Below are 16,142 nucleotides of genomic sequence, written 5' to 3'. Positions count from 1 at the left end.
TGGTGGCCTCATATAAAAGTCTTGAAAGCTAAGAGATGGATTATTTCAGTTTAGCAAAGTCAGGAAGATTCTGCACTCTTTTTTTTTTTTCTTTTTTTCTAGTCCCTGCTCCATGACTTACAATTTACTCCATAAGCTTTGTAAACTAGTTTATAGAGATTCAAATGCTCAAAACTGAATGATTTTGAGATCATAATATTGGAACAACAAAAAAGGGTGAAATGCTTCTTTTTTGGTTCTACAAATTAATGAAGAATGCATTTATATTGAATGATACTTGAGACAAGGTTTCAGATCCTTTTCAGGAGCCTAATCTTTTGCTGCCTATCATTTTAATTTCAAAAACAGCTTTTCAATGCTGTGTAACTAAAATGGTGAGTTGGTTTAATTTTAGAACTGTGTTGTCATTCTCCCTTGATGCTGAAACAATGAATATGAAGCAGTTAATGGACTAATGTGCAAACTATGCTACTTTCTGTTCAATAAATATATCAGTGGTATTGTGAATAGCAGATCTCAGGAAAAGGACTATCGTTTCACCTTTAGTTACTTAAAGTCTATATAAAAGATTCAAACTCTGAATTGAAATGAAAAGAAAAAAATAGATAAACTTGAAACTAGAAGTCACAATTGTTGATAGGGTAGAATCTTTCTATAGAAGAGGGCATTTTAGTTGGGCCATGCCTAGTTAAACCAGTCTCATGCCATTACATTGGGTGGTCGCTGGAAGAGGCCAACAGATAGGACTTACATTACAGCGTGCAGCCTGTAATAACTCTGCTTTATTTTGTTTTCCTAATGAAATGTAGCAATTAAAACCTCTATCACTTGGCAGAAAACAATGAAACTGGCCAGCTAAACTCTGGAAGCACTTCCAGAATCCAAGGTCATTAATTTGAGGGCCAGAATTATATATCCAACAGGATTTTTTAAAAATGTAAATTACATTGTCTCATACTTGTCATAAACGACAACAAAAAATCAGTTCACTCCTTTTCTCTCCTTTTGGTCCACCTAACGTGGAGCATTTTGATAAGTTTTCACACAGAGTAAATTTCAAAATCTTTACCTTATTTAAACAAAACACACCTATAAATAATAGCCACAATTTTAGCTACTGTTTTCTCATGCCCTGCTTCTAAAGGCCAAGATTTGAGATGGTTTATTAATATCTAAAGTTTTAAAGCAGGCATACACTTAGAAACAAGTCAACTAAAAATTATGCACTCAGAGAAACTAGGTAAAACCTCATTTGAACTATCAAGGTAATAAGTTATTTCCTTTGGGGAATTTACTTATAAATCCTAGTTACTAAGATCCTTAATTGCGACCAAATAAATGATCTAAGTGTGCTAATCTGATAGGTTAAGCAATATGACCAAACCTGCATTATAATGTATTATTAAGCATGAACTATCAAAATTAGAAAGTAATCAGCTTATAGAATTAATCTAAATTCAGAGCTTGATTTATATCAAGGTATTTGGAACTTATTAAGTGAACTGATATAATCACAAATCATTATTCAACTTTTCTTATATATTGAACTCATTATTGTTTCAAGAAAATGGCAACAGTGCTCACATACTTGGATTATAGGAGGCTTTAATTTTTGTCTTTATACTTTAATTTAAAATGAGTATATATAATGTGGTATGCTGGAAATGAAATGTTTCTTCAAAAAGAAGGAACTTATTTCCTAAGGTTGTATATTTGAGAAGGTTTACTAATACAAGGTATGGTTCAGTAGGACATATAGTATAGACCAGAATTATATTTCTTAAACAGTTTATATATAATAATAAATAGAATTACATGATAAATATATATACTGAAAAGTTTAACATTAGAATTAATGTATATAATGGAATATTACTCAGCCATAAAAAAATGAAATCTTATCATTTACAACAATGTGGATAGAACTAGACAGTATTATGCTAAGTGAAATAAGTCAGTCAGAGAAAGCAAATACATGATTTCAATCATAATTGGAATTTAAGAAACAAAACAGATGAATTTTGAGGAAGTGAGGGAAAAATAAAGTAAGACACCATCAGAGAAGGAAACAATCCATAAGAGACTCTTAACTATAGGAAACAAACTAAGGGTTGCTGGAGGGGAGTGGATGGGGGAAGGGGGTAATTGGGTGATGGGCACTGGGGAGGGCATTTGATGTAATGAGCACTAGGTGTTATATGCAACTGATGAAGCACTAAACTCTACCTCTGAAACTAATAATATACCATATGTTAATTAATTGATTTTAAGTAAGATTTTTAAAAAGAATAAATAGAAGGTAATACATATGCAAGCACATGGCAGATTCACCCTATAACTTGATGTTGGTTGAAAGCTGGTCAGGAAGAGACTTCTTAGAGACAATCAGATGTTCTGTCTTGAAAGAAAGAGGAAGTATGAATTGGATGGTTAGTGATGCAGGTAGGCTGGGTCTGAGAACTCGGGGGTGTCCTGCAATACCAGCCAAAATATCCCTTGACTTCATGCAGGATAGATATCATATGCAAGCCAGAGAAAGTGAAAACAGAGTTTTGTTAAACAGCTTAAGTGATAGAGTAGAGCAGATGGAGTGTCTGGGAGACTCAGGAAGGAAAGGAGAGTGAGTCTCTCCATCGCTTGGGGTTGGGGTTTGTATTAGAAGAAGGTCTGGGGTACATGTTCCTTCAGGAATCCAGGGTAGGGTCTGACCAAAGGCGAGTGACAGGTAAAGAACGGGTATTCTTTAAGGAGTACTGATGATCAGCTGAGATTTGTTTGCAGCTGATGACCTGGAATGTGTTTGGGATCTGGCTCTCTTTAGGTGTTATCATGTGTTTGGGGGCCTAGGACAAAACTCAAAGAATGATTAACTTTCTTGCTTCCCACTTGGAGTGGGAGCTTAGCTTCTGTGGCTTATTCACATGCAAAATATAGAAGATGAGTCAGCGGGACCTAGCAGAAAGCCAGCAGAGATGGAACTTTTCTAAAATGGAGTCCCCCCAGCTTTCCCACCTCAGAAGTATAGGAAGAATCTGTGTCAGGTTATTATTACGTGGATGAAAGAAACAAGGTAGGAAGTTGCAGTTTGATTGTGTGTGTGTGTGTGTGTATGTGTGTATGATTCACAGGGAAAGAGACAGAGAGAGAAGGTAGAGAAAAAGAACATAGTAAATATAAGTGAAGTAATCCCTAAGTGCAAAATTAGGAGGAACCAGAAGATATTTTTTAAAAAAACATGTTGTCTACTTCTTGAAGTCAGAAATCTGGAATAGTTTGACTCTGTAAATTTGTTTAAAAAGTATCATAATTATATGGGCAGGACTAAAACTAGAAATACAACTGAAACAGAATTTCTTGTCAAAAGTATGATCATAACACTCATGGGACTCAATTAAAACATATCATATTCTCCCAATGTATTATATAAACACCAAAAGACACAGCATCTTATAAAAGTAGGAATAGTGCTTAGAGGTCACCTGAGAATACAAAAAATCTGACTGTTTTTTTCAAATAGATATATATGGCACGTATATATGTCACACTTGCCAGACTCAAAAATGATCCATGCAGGGAATCGAGTATCCTAAGACTTGGACTCTGCCCTCAAAAGACTTTCAGCCTAATGGAGTACCTTCTACTTACTTCTCATGTCTGAGATTGCTTAGAGAGATACACTTAACATTACCAGGGGTATGTTAATATCTTTAAATCATATGATTAGACGCATGGTTCAGTTTTTTTATTTTTAAGAAAATGGAGAAATACCCAACAATTTGACAAAGATGCTTGACAAGAGTTCCTAGAATTAAGTGGAACATACTGATATTCATGCTACAATCTATATTTTCTTCTATAAGATGATATATATTTTGTTTCATTTTTAAAGACTTATTTATTTGAGAGAGAGAGAGAGAGAGAGAACATGAGTGGGAGGGGCAGAGAGAGAAAGAATCTCAAGCAGACTCCATGCTGAGTGTGGAGCCCAGTGCAGGGCTCCACGGCAGTGGGGAGTGGAAGCTGGGGACTGGATCTCACAAGCCTGAGATCGCTGCTTGAGCTGAAACTAAGAGCTGGATATAATTGACTGCACCACCCAAGTGCTCTTAAGATGATATGTGTTTTGACAGAATTTAAAGGCCAGTACACTGGAGGTGATGTGCTTGCTTTGATGACATGAGGGAAAGCAAGGAACTTCTATGGTTTCCTCCCACTGTACCTTCTTCCATGTCAGACTTTTCCAGAAAAATTATGACCTTTTATTAAAACCTGTTACTTTTCATCCTTATAAGACAAAAACAAAACACACAGTGGACTAGTTATTAGGTACTCAAAGTTATTATGTGAAATTAATTTGCTTCCATTTTTTTTTCTTGAAATAATATAAAACAAAACAATATTTCCAGCACTTCAGTTGGCAGAGATGAAAGATGAGTGGCAGAGGGAAACTGTTCATTCCTTGGAACATTTTACACTTTTTGTCCGGGAAAGTAGCACTCACTCCCCCCCAAAAAAACCATCACTGGCATATTAATATCTTCTAAATATAGGAGGAATAAAATTCTACAGTTTGACTCTTCAGAATGGTATAGAACTGATCACAAATAAATGAATGCATAGAGAGTCATATGAAGTGGTTATGGAAATCTTATTTTATGAATAGAACTAAGGAAAACTAGGGGGCACCTGGGTGGCTCAGTGGGTTAAAGCCTCAGCCTTCAGCTCAGGTCATGATCCCAGGGTCCTGGGATCGAGCCTCACATCAGGCTCTCGGCTCAACAGGGAGCTTGCGTCCTCCTCTCTCTCTGCCTGCCTCTCTGCCTACTTGTGATCTCTGTCTGTCAAATAAATAAAATCTTAAAAAAAAAAAAAAGAGTGCCAGCTCTGCCCCCTCAGAACTAAGGAAAAGTAGCTCAAATTTCTTTGAGAGTATTTCAGAGAAGTTAAACTGGAACCGCGTCCAACATCAAACTTATTTGCCTGATACTAAGGTTAGATTATGGGGGAGAAAAAGAGGCGGCTGAGGAATCATCAATATATCAATATATAACATTTCTTAAAATAGAATACAAATAAATGTGTAGTATGACGGTTACAGATCTGAGGGCCCAGAGAACCCCAAGTTGCCTCCTCTGCCTCCCATCTGCTAAACTCACTTGCTTGAAGCAAAAATTACCAAAAGTTGGTAGAGTTTCCTTCCTTGCCTGTGTTGTCCCTCTCCCTAACAAGTCATTTCATACTTAACAAACCAAAGAAACCAACAGCAGAACCACAGCGCGAAGGAACAAAAAGCTTCTGCAGAATAAAACACAAGCCTTCTCAAGCATCCCACTGGTCCTTTATTCACCAAGAACTAAAGAACACTTCACATTACTTCTTTGAATATCTAAACATTTTTCCTTGTGAAGTAAATTATTGGCTGTCTTGGAAGAGCAATTTAATGTTTCGACAGAATGAAGGCATTTTAAAAAGTGCAGTCATTCTATGCTGTATCTATTAAACCAATGCATGTTTACTTTCGTTGACCACGGTTATTTGTGCATACCTTAAATGAGCTTCTATATTGGTTATTATTCGTATCATTAAATCGCTTTTTACTGACTTTACCTGCCACCTCCTGAAGGGAAGAGCCAATTGTCAAGATTAAATAGCTTTCTTATGTCTATGGGATTTGCCACTTCAAAAAAAGCAAAATGCTTAGCTTTTTCCTGCAGGCTGAATAAAGAAAGTCTCACCAGGACCCTAATATATGTTCAATATGGGGAAAATTATGGACTAATAAGTGCAGCAGTGCTTCAGCTACTAAAACTGTTCATGAAAAGGTGGGATTGGACAAAATCATAAAATTTATAAGATTTCATACTTAAATGAAGACCTTTTATCTTTGTCATTATATTATACAAGGACTATCATTTTTCTAATTGTATATATTACCTTAAAACAATGTTGCTCTTTTGATCTACTAAATAAAAAACAGCAAATACTGAATAGTATACTTTTGAATCAAGGTCTTCAATCTCACATTCCCTGACATTTGAAAAGAACTCAGTACTAGCAAAGTGGGTATTAGAGATACTGCTTTACATAGAACTTATGTTACAAGAAGTTTTGAACTAGAAAACCCCCTGTTACTGAGGAGCTAAGCCGTTTTCAGAGGCAGAAAGATGAACTTGCCACTCAGCGCTACAGCAGTTTTTCACAAGTGGTTCTTATCTGAACCTGAGTGGCTCAGACTCTAGCCTGCATCATAACTAAATGTGCACAAGGACTGTTGAATGTAAAGAGGGAGGGGAACAGGAGGAAGAAGAGAAGGAGGGGAAAAGAGAGTGGCTTTGTATTAGAGTCAATTAAATCATAACTTCTTTTGCAAAATGAACCATGGATAGCACCATATTCATTTTCAAATTGGCCCACAGGGATGGAGCACCATAAGTTTTCAGTAGTATAAATAATTGAACAGTAACATACCAACAAGTTATACTTTGATTCTTTGGGTTTTGTTTTTCAAGACCATTCTTTCATTTTGTTTTGTTTTGTTTTCTTGGTGAATTGACAGGGGAGGACAATTGAGAAGAATCTATCACAGTCTCCAGATAAATTTATATTTCAGAAACTTCCTGCCCAAATTCACTAGTAGGAATGTCTACTCTAGTTTTTTGTGCTAATACACATGCAAATTTTTGAAATAAAGACTTTATCCTTTGTCTTGTAAAAAATTACAGTAAAAAAGTAATTATAGTTAGTTTTCTTCACCTAATTTAACCATCATTATTATTCTGGCAGCCAGGAATGACAAAGATTTCTGAAACACTCAAATTATAAGATGCTCAAAAGGCAAATATACCATTGCAACTCTAGGAATGTCATCTCCTCTGTCTTGAATATTATTGCATCATGAGGGTTTATAAATTATATTTTTATAGTAAGTTTTAGCATATATTGAGAAGCATCTGCCTAAGTGCATAATTATGAGCATTTCTTTTTTTCTAGAAAAATAAATATGTGATTATCAAATTTCAGCTCGAGGGTTAGAAAAAGGGGCAGAAATCTCCACAGAATAACTATGATTTAAATTTGGCTGATTCTTTGTAAAGTCAATTGAAAAATAATTAAATACCTATAAATGGAGCAAGATATAATGATACTGAGGAACTGCTTTCTTTAAAACAGTCCATATTGTATTAACTTTATTGGAAAATAATGATATTAGCAGCATCCTATTTTATTTTGTGGCGTTCAAATAGATTTCATGTGCAAAGAAAGACAAAGCAGAAAACTTGAGAATGATCCAATACTTACACTGAAAGGAAAGCCCAGTTACGCTAGATTGAATGATACTGAAAAATTCCTTTCTTTCCTTTTAAGTTCTTTGGCTGGCTAATAATAAAACTGAAAAGGACAGATTAACAAGAGAAAAACAAATCATGTAAAAATATGAGACTTCTAGGCTGGTAAGTAATTAAGCTTTATATACCAATCTGAGCTTAGGAGAAAGGAGCAGAGGACTTGGGACTCCAAAGGGGAGGAAGACAGTTTACATAAAGATGAGAAGAGCGAAAGTTTGATGAACAAATGGTTCCTATACCATTCCAAAAAAGTCTTTTACTGGTAACAGTTCTCTTCCTGGTTCAAGTCCCCTATCTAAATTCTTGTAGGCAGTTTAGGGGAGAGGTAGAAAGCTTTCCTAATCTCCTGGGTTTTAACTGCCTTCCGCTCAGAACAATCCACAAGTCAATGTGGCTTGCTTAGAAGGGCAGATTCTGCTTCCCCTCAGGTGTACTGATCACTATGTGTACATAAGGAAACCATTTTAGGTCGAGGAAAGAACCAACCAAATGCATTACAAGGGAAAGTTTCTAGCACTCACGGGAGACCTAGAATAACACCAGTTCCCATAAGCCATAGTGGAAAATCTAATAATTCACATGGCAGTGTGCTAAGAAAGAACTTGCCTTGGCGGTGGACAAAATTAACCCTAGACTGAACATCCTTCTGGTCCTACCTAGTTAAACATAAAAGCAGGACCTAGACAGATCAGTCTGTTTCCAAATAACAGCATTCTAGAACAAGACTCGGAACATTTTAAAAATCTAAAAATATGCAGTACTGAATAACGTCACCTTTACAATGCAATGCCATCCAATTAAAAATTGCCAGATATCTGAAGAGACAGGAAAGCACAATCCATAATGAGAAATTTAGTCAATCCAAACTGAACCATAGTAGTAAATGATTGAATTAGTAGATAGGGTTATTAAATTAGTATGATTTTATTACATGTCTTCAAAAAGATAGAGAAATCATTGAACATACTAATCAGACACAGGAGATATAATAAAACCACAAATCAAACTTCTAAAGATGAATTTTTGTTTCTCATTAACTTCCATGTTCATAGAATTAAAGCAGTAATTTTATATAAGCCTATAAGCCAATAAAATAGAAGGTAGTCAGATGTCAAAGTTGAGCCCTTGAAAGGTGACTAATCCAAAATGAGATATGTGGCATAAAGTACAAATAGATTTTAAAAACTTAGTTTGAAAAAATATTATACAACATTTTGATAATATTTTATATTGATTACATATTGAAATTATAACAATATTGATATTGAGCTAAATATAGTATTAACATTGACTTCACTGTTATCCTTTTACTCTTTTTTTTTAATTTTTTTTTTAAAGATTTTATTTATTTATTTGACAGAGAGAGATCACAAGTAGATGGAGAGGCAGGCAGAGAGAGAGAGAGAGGGAAGCAGGCTCCCTGCTGAGCAGAGAGCCCGATGCGGGACTCGATCCCAGGACCCTGAGATCATGACCTGAGCCGAAGGCAGCGGCTTAACCCACTGAGCCACCCAGGCGCCCCCTTTTACTCTTTTTAATAAAAATTTAAAATACCTATGTGCTTGCATGTGTGGTTCACACTATATTTCCAATAGACAGCATTGGTCCCAGAGAGGCGGAAACTGGGTCTTAGGGAAGCCGACCTGTCCACAATCACTACGGGAGACACTGCAAGGGCTGATACCAAATTCAAGTCACCTGCCCCCACATCCATAACAGGGATCCTCTTAATACTGTTCTTCAATGATGATTTCCAATTCAAGGATGCACATATACTGTGTACTCTGACATACAATTATAAAGAACATGAAAGAGGAGAGTGTTTCACAGGGCCTGAGTGCTCTTTTCAGCAGAAATAGTTCCCTATGTAATGATCATTGTATTTTTTAATTTATTTTATTTCAAACTTGTATCTATACGCATGAGATAATTATGGCCTTATTAAAATCTCTTTTGCTCAAATGTGTTTTAAAATTTTCATAATAGAAAAAAAGGTTAATTAAGGATGTAAAAACTGCTGAGGCATAAACTGTAGCAACCGAAATTTCAATGATAAAGCATTGTTAAGGGATTAGCACAAATTAGTTTTAGTAATGCTAGGAGCGCTAGGCGCAAAGTGGCTAGAGTTATATCTTCTGATTGAAAGAAACCATCCACATGGTATTTACAGATTTAAGAATGCTGCCTCAATTATGTCTTGTTCTTAGTTGGAAAAGTAAGAAATCTTCTGTAGAAAGCTCAGATCTCCTACCTAGAAAAATGTACACCTACACAATCTTTGAAGTTGCAAACAATTTCAAAGGGCTTATGCCAGCCCATCTTCTGACTTTCAGATTCCTGAAGCACAGGTTAAGAACTTCTCCGTTGTACCTTTGTGCCCCTGCTCCCCAACCCTAAGCAGTAAGTGCCAGTTTAAAGGTGCATTATGTAAGTTTTTTTCTGTTTAATGCTTACGGACAATTGGAATAAATACATAAAATAAGTAACTATCCCAGAGAGAAGAACAGGCTCTGTCCTAATATCACTGGTAAAGAAAAACTGAAAATAAAGTGTTATTGATTTGGAAAGAAAAGAAGCGAACTGGAGATGATATATTCGTAGCATGTAAAGTGGACTTTAGTTGAAAAAGAAACAATATTACCAGAGATATGAGGGAACTTTCTTAATGATAAAATGGCCAATTCATCAAGAAGAAAAACCTAAGTGTTCGCCTCTCAGAAAGGCACTTCAAAGAACATGGTGAAAAAGTTGACAGAACTAAACCTTTGATCCACAGTTTGCGATTTTTATAAGAATATTGAAATTCTGAATATTACTACCACAGAAATTAACTTAATTTATATTTATGAAGCACCTCACACACCAAATGAAAAAACAAACACAAAACCACACACACACACACACACACACACACACATTATTTTCAGATACACAAGGAATATTCACCATGATAGATTATATGCTGGATGATAAAATATGCCTCAATACATTTTACATGATTAAAATCATACAGTACATTCTCAGGAAAAATGAATTAAGGCAGATATTAGTAACAAAAAGATATTGGAAAAATTCCCAAGTGATTGGAAATTCAGTAGAATACTTCCAAATAACCATAGGTCAAAGGAGAAAGCATACAAAAAATTAGTCAATATTTCAAAATGAATTAAAAAAAAAAAAAAAAAAAAAACCCCCCCCCAAATTTATGAGGAAATGTTAAAACAGTTTTAGAGGAAAATTTATACTTAGATTTAATACTTAAAAAATAAGACAATTTGAAAGCAATTTAAAAGATTCCACCCTAAGAAACTAGAAAATTAAGAACAAAATAAACCCAGAGTAGGTACAGGAAAGAATATAAAGAGAAGAATGGGAATAAAAATAACAAATGAGAAGAGAAATTAACATAGTCAATAGAAGATTTTTGGGAGGAAAAAAGGAACTTGAAAAATCCCAAGTAAGATTCATCAGGAAAATAAAATTACTAAAATTATGAAGGAGAGGATATGGCTATTATATCTATAAATATTATAATTTTAAAAGGAAATATGAACATCTTCATTCTCCCCAAATTCAACAATTTAGATATAATTGACACTCTTTAAAGAGCACACTTATTGGGTGCCTGGGTGGCTCAGTGGGTTAAGCCGCTGCCTTCGGCTCAGGTCATGATCTCAGGGTCCTGGGATCGAGTCCCACATCGGGCTCTCTGCTCAGCAAGAAGCCTGCTTCCCTCTCTCTCTCTCTCTCTCTGCCTTCCTCTCCGTCTACTTGTGATCTCTCTCTGTCAAATAAATAAATAAAATCTTAAAAAAAAAATAAAAAAAAATAAAGAGCACACTTATTAAAATGAATTTAAAAAATAGACAACCTGTTATCTATATCTATGAGGAATTGAATTATTGTCATCTTCTTTCAAAGAAAACTAGGCACTAATTAGCTCACTGCTTTATGCTATCGAACATTTAAGAAAGAAATCACACCAATCTTACAAAACTTTTTTCAGAAAGTAGAAAAATATATAATTTTCCAAATTATTTCCTGAGACCAATATAAAGTGGTAAGAAAACATGGAAGGAATATTAAAACAAAAGAAAATACAAAGCAATACCATACATGAACATAACACAGAATTCATCAATAGGACATGAGAAATAAAAACTAATGGGGCGCCTGGATGGCTCAGTCAGTTAAATGTCCCACTCTTGATTTTGGCTCATGATCTCAGGGTCATGGGACCAGTTCCACAATGGGCATGGAGCTTGCTTGGGATTCTGTCTCTCCCTCTCCCTCTGCCCTTCCCCGCCCCACTCTCTCTGTCTCTGTGTCTTAATTAATCAATTAATTAAAATAGAACCTAGCAATATCTAAATGACAAAATATTATGACCAAATTGAGTTCATCCCAGGAATGCACGATTATTTCTACAACCAAATATGAAACTGATACTCACCATAGTAACAGTACAAGTAAGAAATATGTTGTTATAATAGATGCAGTAAATGTCAAAAGTTAACACTCATGTGTAAAAACTCCCAGCAAAAATAGGAGAAGAAGGGACTTTTTCATCTGGTAAAAGGACCTTATAGTTATCAAAATACTAAATGGTGAAATATTAAATGATTTCTCCCTGAGATTGAGGAAAAGCAAGTGTGTTCATACTCCTATTCAGTATGTGCTAATGAACCTAATCAAATGAAATTAGTTAGTGAAATAAGACAAGAAAAAAAAAGCACATAATAATTGAAAAGAAAAACACACAACCATATTTATTTCCAGACAAAATAGCTGTGTACATAAGATATGTTTAAGGACTCAACAGCAAAATATGTAGAGGTACTATGCAAATGTCACAAAGTTGAGGGATACAAAGTAAATACTCAAGATTTTATCATATTTCTAAAAATCGGCCACAAACAATTGGAAAATGTATTGCCATTTGCAACAGCTCCAAAATACATAAATTGCACTGGATTAAATTTAACCCAAAATGTGCAAGTCGGATGCACTAAAAGTTATAAAACATTGTGGAAAGAAATTTTAAAAGATCCGTATAAATGAAAGATATATCAGACTTATTGCTTGGAGGATTTATAATTGTTAGAGTGTCAATTCTCTTCAATCTTTCCCGAAGATGCTTTGTTATTTGAATTGAATTCCAGTAGACATTTTATAGATCTAATAAACTGATTTTAAAATATTTGTAGATAAACAAGCATTTTTGAGAAAGAAAAAAATTGAGAATTACATCACCTGATTTTAAGAAGTTCTATAAAAATATTTTAAAGTACATAATCTCAAGTTATAAATATAGATAGTAGGTCAATGAAACAAAATCACAATACCAGATATAGACCCGCACAAGTACAGTGAAATGCTTTTCAACAGACTCCAGGGCAATCCAATAGGGAAATAATTGCTTTTTAAGCAAATAATGTTGAAATTGCTTACTGGATATCCATTTGGAAAAATAAAACAAACAAACAAACCAAAAATACCCTGACCCCTATTTCTTACCAAACACATAAAATTAGAACTGATCACAGACACAAAGATAAGGGCTAAAATGGTGATGTTTCTAGAAGAGAATATGCAAAATATTTTTAAGACTTTGTGGTAGGAAAATTTTTGTTAGATAAGGAAAAAAAAACACTAATCATTAAAAGATGATTCATTGGATTTCACCAATATGAAAAAATACTTGCTTTGCAAAGAGCATGATAAATAAAGTGAAAAGGCAAACTACAATTTAGAGTTGCTAAATGAAGAAGATTAAAATTCCAAGTGTTGTGCATGATGGGGAACAGCTAGATTGCTCTTACCTTGCTGGTCACACTAAAAAATGGTGCAAACATTTTGAAAAACAGTTTCAGCCTCTGTTTCATAATGTTAAATTATACCTATTTTATAACCCAGCAATTACAGAGAAAGAGAGAGAGAGAGAGAGATTGATTCCCAAATACCTGAAAAAAGGTTTACAAGAATGTTCTTAGTAACTTTATTTTATAAGGCAAGGTTGAAAACAATTCAAATGCCCCAAGAGTAAGTAAAAGGCTAAAACATATTGTGGTTTCTTCATACGATGGAATATCACTCAGCACTAAAAAGGAGCAATCTACTGATTTGAAAATACACATGAATTTGAGAATTTTTTACTAGTAAAAGAAACTGCACAAAGTGCATATACTGCATAATTCTATTTATAAAAATTTAAAGAACAGACAAAATTAAGCTATGGTGGCAGAAATAAGAAAAGTGTTTACATTTGAGTGGGTGTTTCCTGAAGGGGGATACTCAGGGAATTTCTGGAGTGATGCACATAAATATTCTGTATCTTAATTTACATATGTTTGCCCAAACTCAGTTTGGCTGTCCACTTAAAATTTGCATAGTCTCTTACCTATAAATAATACCTTTAAAAGGCCACATCTGGAGTCAATGAGAGAGAGAGCCTTAGTATTCTAAATGTTTCTAACTATAATTGGCCCTGTAGCTGTTTATTTAGCTCAGGTCAGAGGACACACAAATGAAAGTGTATGCATTCTTTCTCCACACCACTTAGCTTCCTCCAGAAGTTAAACCTGGTCATTTCAGAGTTCTGTGAATTTTTTGTTTCTTTCCTTTCTCTCTTTCTCATTCTCTCTCCCTTCTCTCTCTGTCTCTGTCTCTGTCTCTCTCTTACTCTCTTTCTCCCCTCCCTCCTTCTCCCTCTCTCCTTTCTCTTCTCTTTTTTTGTACAAGGTTTCAGGTATCCTAGAACCAGTCCTCTTTCTCTGGCTCTCTATACCCCAAAACCAGGCACCTGAGTTTGGAGGCTGCTGCAGGGACATTCCCTGGTAACAGTTTCCTCCCTGTATTTTGATTCTATCCTACTTCTTTGGTCTCTTTTACTTGTAGACTGTATGCTCACTACTCTTAGGGCTGGAGAGAAGCATGTCTTTGGTAAGAAAAATCCTTTGTCCTCCAAAAGGCCTTTGCGGCCCCAGCAGATCAGAATACTGATCCCAGCAACTCTCTAACAGAGGCAGGAGATGCATAGAACTGAACTGTGTGCCTTTGGCTCCCGTAAGTGACTCACACTAGGACCAGCCTCACACGGGCAGAGCCCCTCGGCTCCGGTCCCTCGCGCTCCCGGACTCACCTGGTGCTGAGGCCCAGCGCGGGCAGCGGAGGCAGCCGGGAAGTGCGCGGGGCAGAACTCCTTGCTGTCGCCTGCCGGGGTCCTCCTTCCCTCGCTGCCTGCGCTCTCCCTCCTCCTCCGGGTCCCAGGAACTCAACGATGAGCAGCCCTCTTCCGCGGCGGACAGGCAGAGACGGACTGACCGACCTACGTCTCTTAAAACCAGGAGCCGGGCGCCTGGAATCCGTTTCGCCAGTGATGTCACCGGCGGCCAAAGAAAGCCCAGCCAGGGATCGCTGGGCGCCGCTGCTCCCAAGGCCAGAGGGTGCGCTGTCTCTCGAGTTGGAGAGTGGAGGGGATGCCCAGCGATGGCCCCGCGCGCTCGGGTGCCCCGCGCGCTCGGGTCTCCCGCTGCACACCCAAAGAGGCGGATTCTTTTGTCCCGCTTCTCCAGAGGATGGGGAGGGTCGGGCTGGGGGGGTTGGGGGGGAAGAGAACTCCAATCTGCCAGGAGTGGAACCTGAGTGCGCCATAGGAGGTGACACTGAGTTCATTGGGAAGGACTGTCGGAGGCTTAGAGTCACAGGCAGGTGTCCCTCACCTGATTACCCAGTGTTTGGAAGACCAGTGTGTTCCAAAGAGATTGTCTAAAATATTATTATGATTAAAAAGGCATAGTAATCTGAGGCAAACTCTAAAGGGGGAAGGGGATTTAGGGAGGAGTGAACAGCATCCAGAAATGTATACTAAGGCCAAATGGCATTTGCCAACCCCTTACCTGGGCTCCTTCCCTTTGGCGAGGCTCATCACATAGAAATAATAAAATAATAAATAGATCAGTAATGAATGCAGAGGGGTGGGATTGCCGGACTAGGGTTATTATGCTTTTGGTTTTTTAATCTGTTTCAAGTTTCCTATAAAACTGCAGCCCTCGATAACTTTTATTTTGAAAAAAAAAAATCTCAATTCCTTTTCAAAAAAATGTCTAGTTATTTGTTGGGACAAATGCATATCTCCTATTCAAAGTTTTATTTTGAAGAGAAGCAGTTTTGCTAACCCACTGTCTTCTTTTAATGAGATTTAAATTTAAAACATAAATACAGAGTAGACATAATGCCTTTAATAGCCATTAAAATATATGAGTAGTTTTGCAAGCTGTGTACCTGCCTTTGGGTAACAGTAAAATTCACAACAGATATAACTAGGCATATACAATTGGACTCACATGTGAATTGCATATTACTTGGGAGGGAAACCACAGCACACTTTGTTAACAACAGACTCTGGAGACTTCTACTGCCATAAAAGATTGGGACTTTCATCTTCAATTACATTTATGTTTAAAATTACATTTAGGTGTAGTTTTCTCTATTCTTCTCACTAACTACAAATAAAAACCTGGACATTATATTTCTTTTTAAATTTTTTTTTTAATTTTTTTATTAACATATAATATATTATTAGCCCCAGGGGTACAGGTCTGTGAATCTCCAGGTTTACACACTTCACAGCACTCACCATAGCACATACCCTCCCCAATGTCCATAACCCCACCCCCCCTCCCAACCCCCCTCCCCCTAGCAACCCTCAGTTTGTTTTGTGAGATTAAGAGTGTCTTATGGTCTGTCTCCCTCCCAATCCCATCTTGTTCCATTTATTCTTTTCCTACCCCCCAA

At 36.3% G+C, this 16,142-nt stretch overlaps 1 protein-coding gene across 1 annotated transcript in view; it reads right to left on the bottom strand.

Moving 5' to 3' along the window:
• The window catches only part of LOC125080037 (zinc finger protein 133-like), a 50,938-nt gene extending 36,146 nt beyond the window's left edge, over positions 1-14,792 (bottom strand). The window contains exon 1 of the mRNA XM_047693836.1: positions 14,488-14,792. The gene's annotated coding sequence lies outside the window, so the exon portion shown is untranslated. The remainder of the gene's footprint in view (positions 1-14,487) is intronic.
• Between the last annotated feature and the right edge of the window lie 1,350 nt (positions 14,793-16,142).

Source organism: Lutra lutra, chromosome 10 (assembly GCF_902655055.1).
Source record: "Lutra lutra chromosome 10, mLutLut1.2, whole genome shotgun sequence".
NCBI classification, from domain to species: Eukaryota; Metazoa; Chordata; class Mammalia; order Carnivora; family Mustelidae; genus Lutra; species Lutra lutra.
Note: the sequence above shows the minus strand (reverse complement) of the source record. Positions and strands in the feature narration are given on the sequence as shown.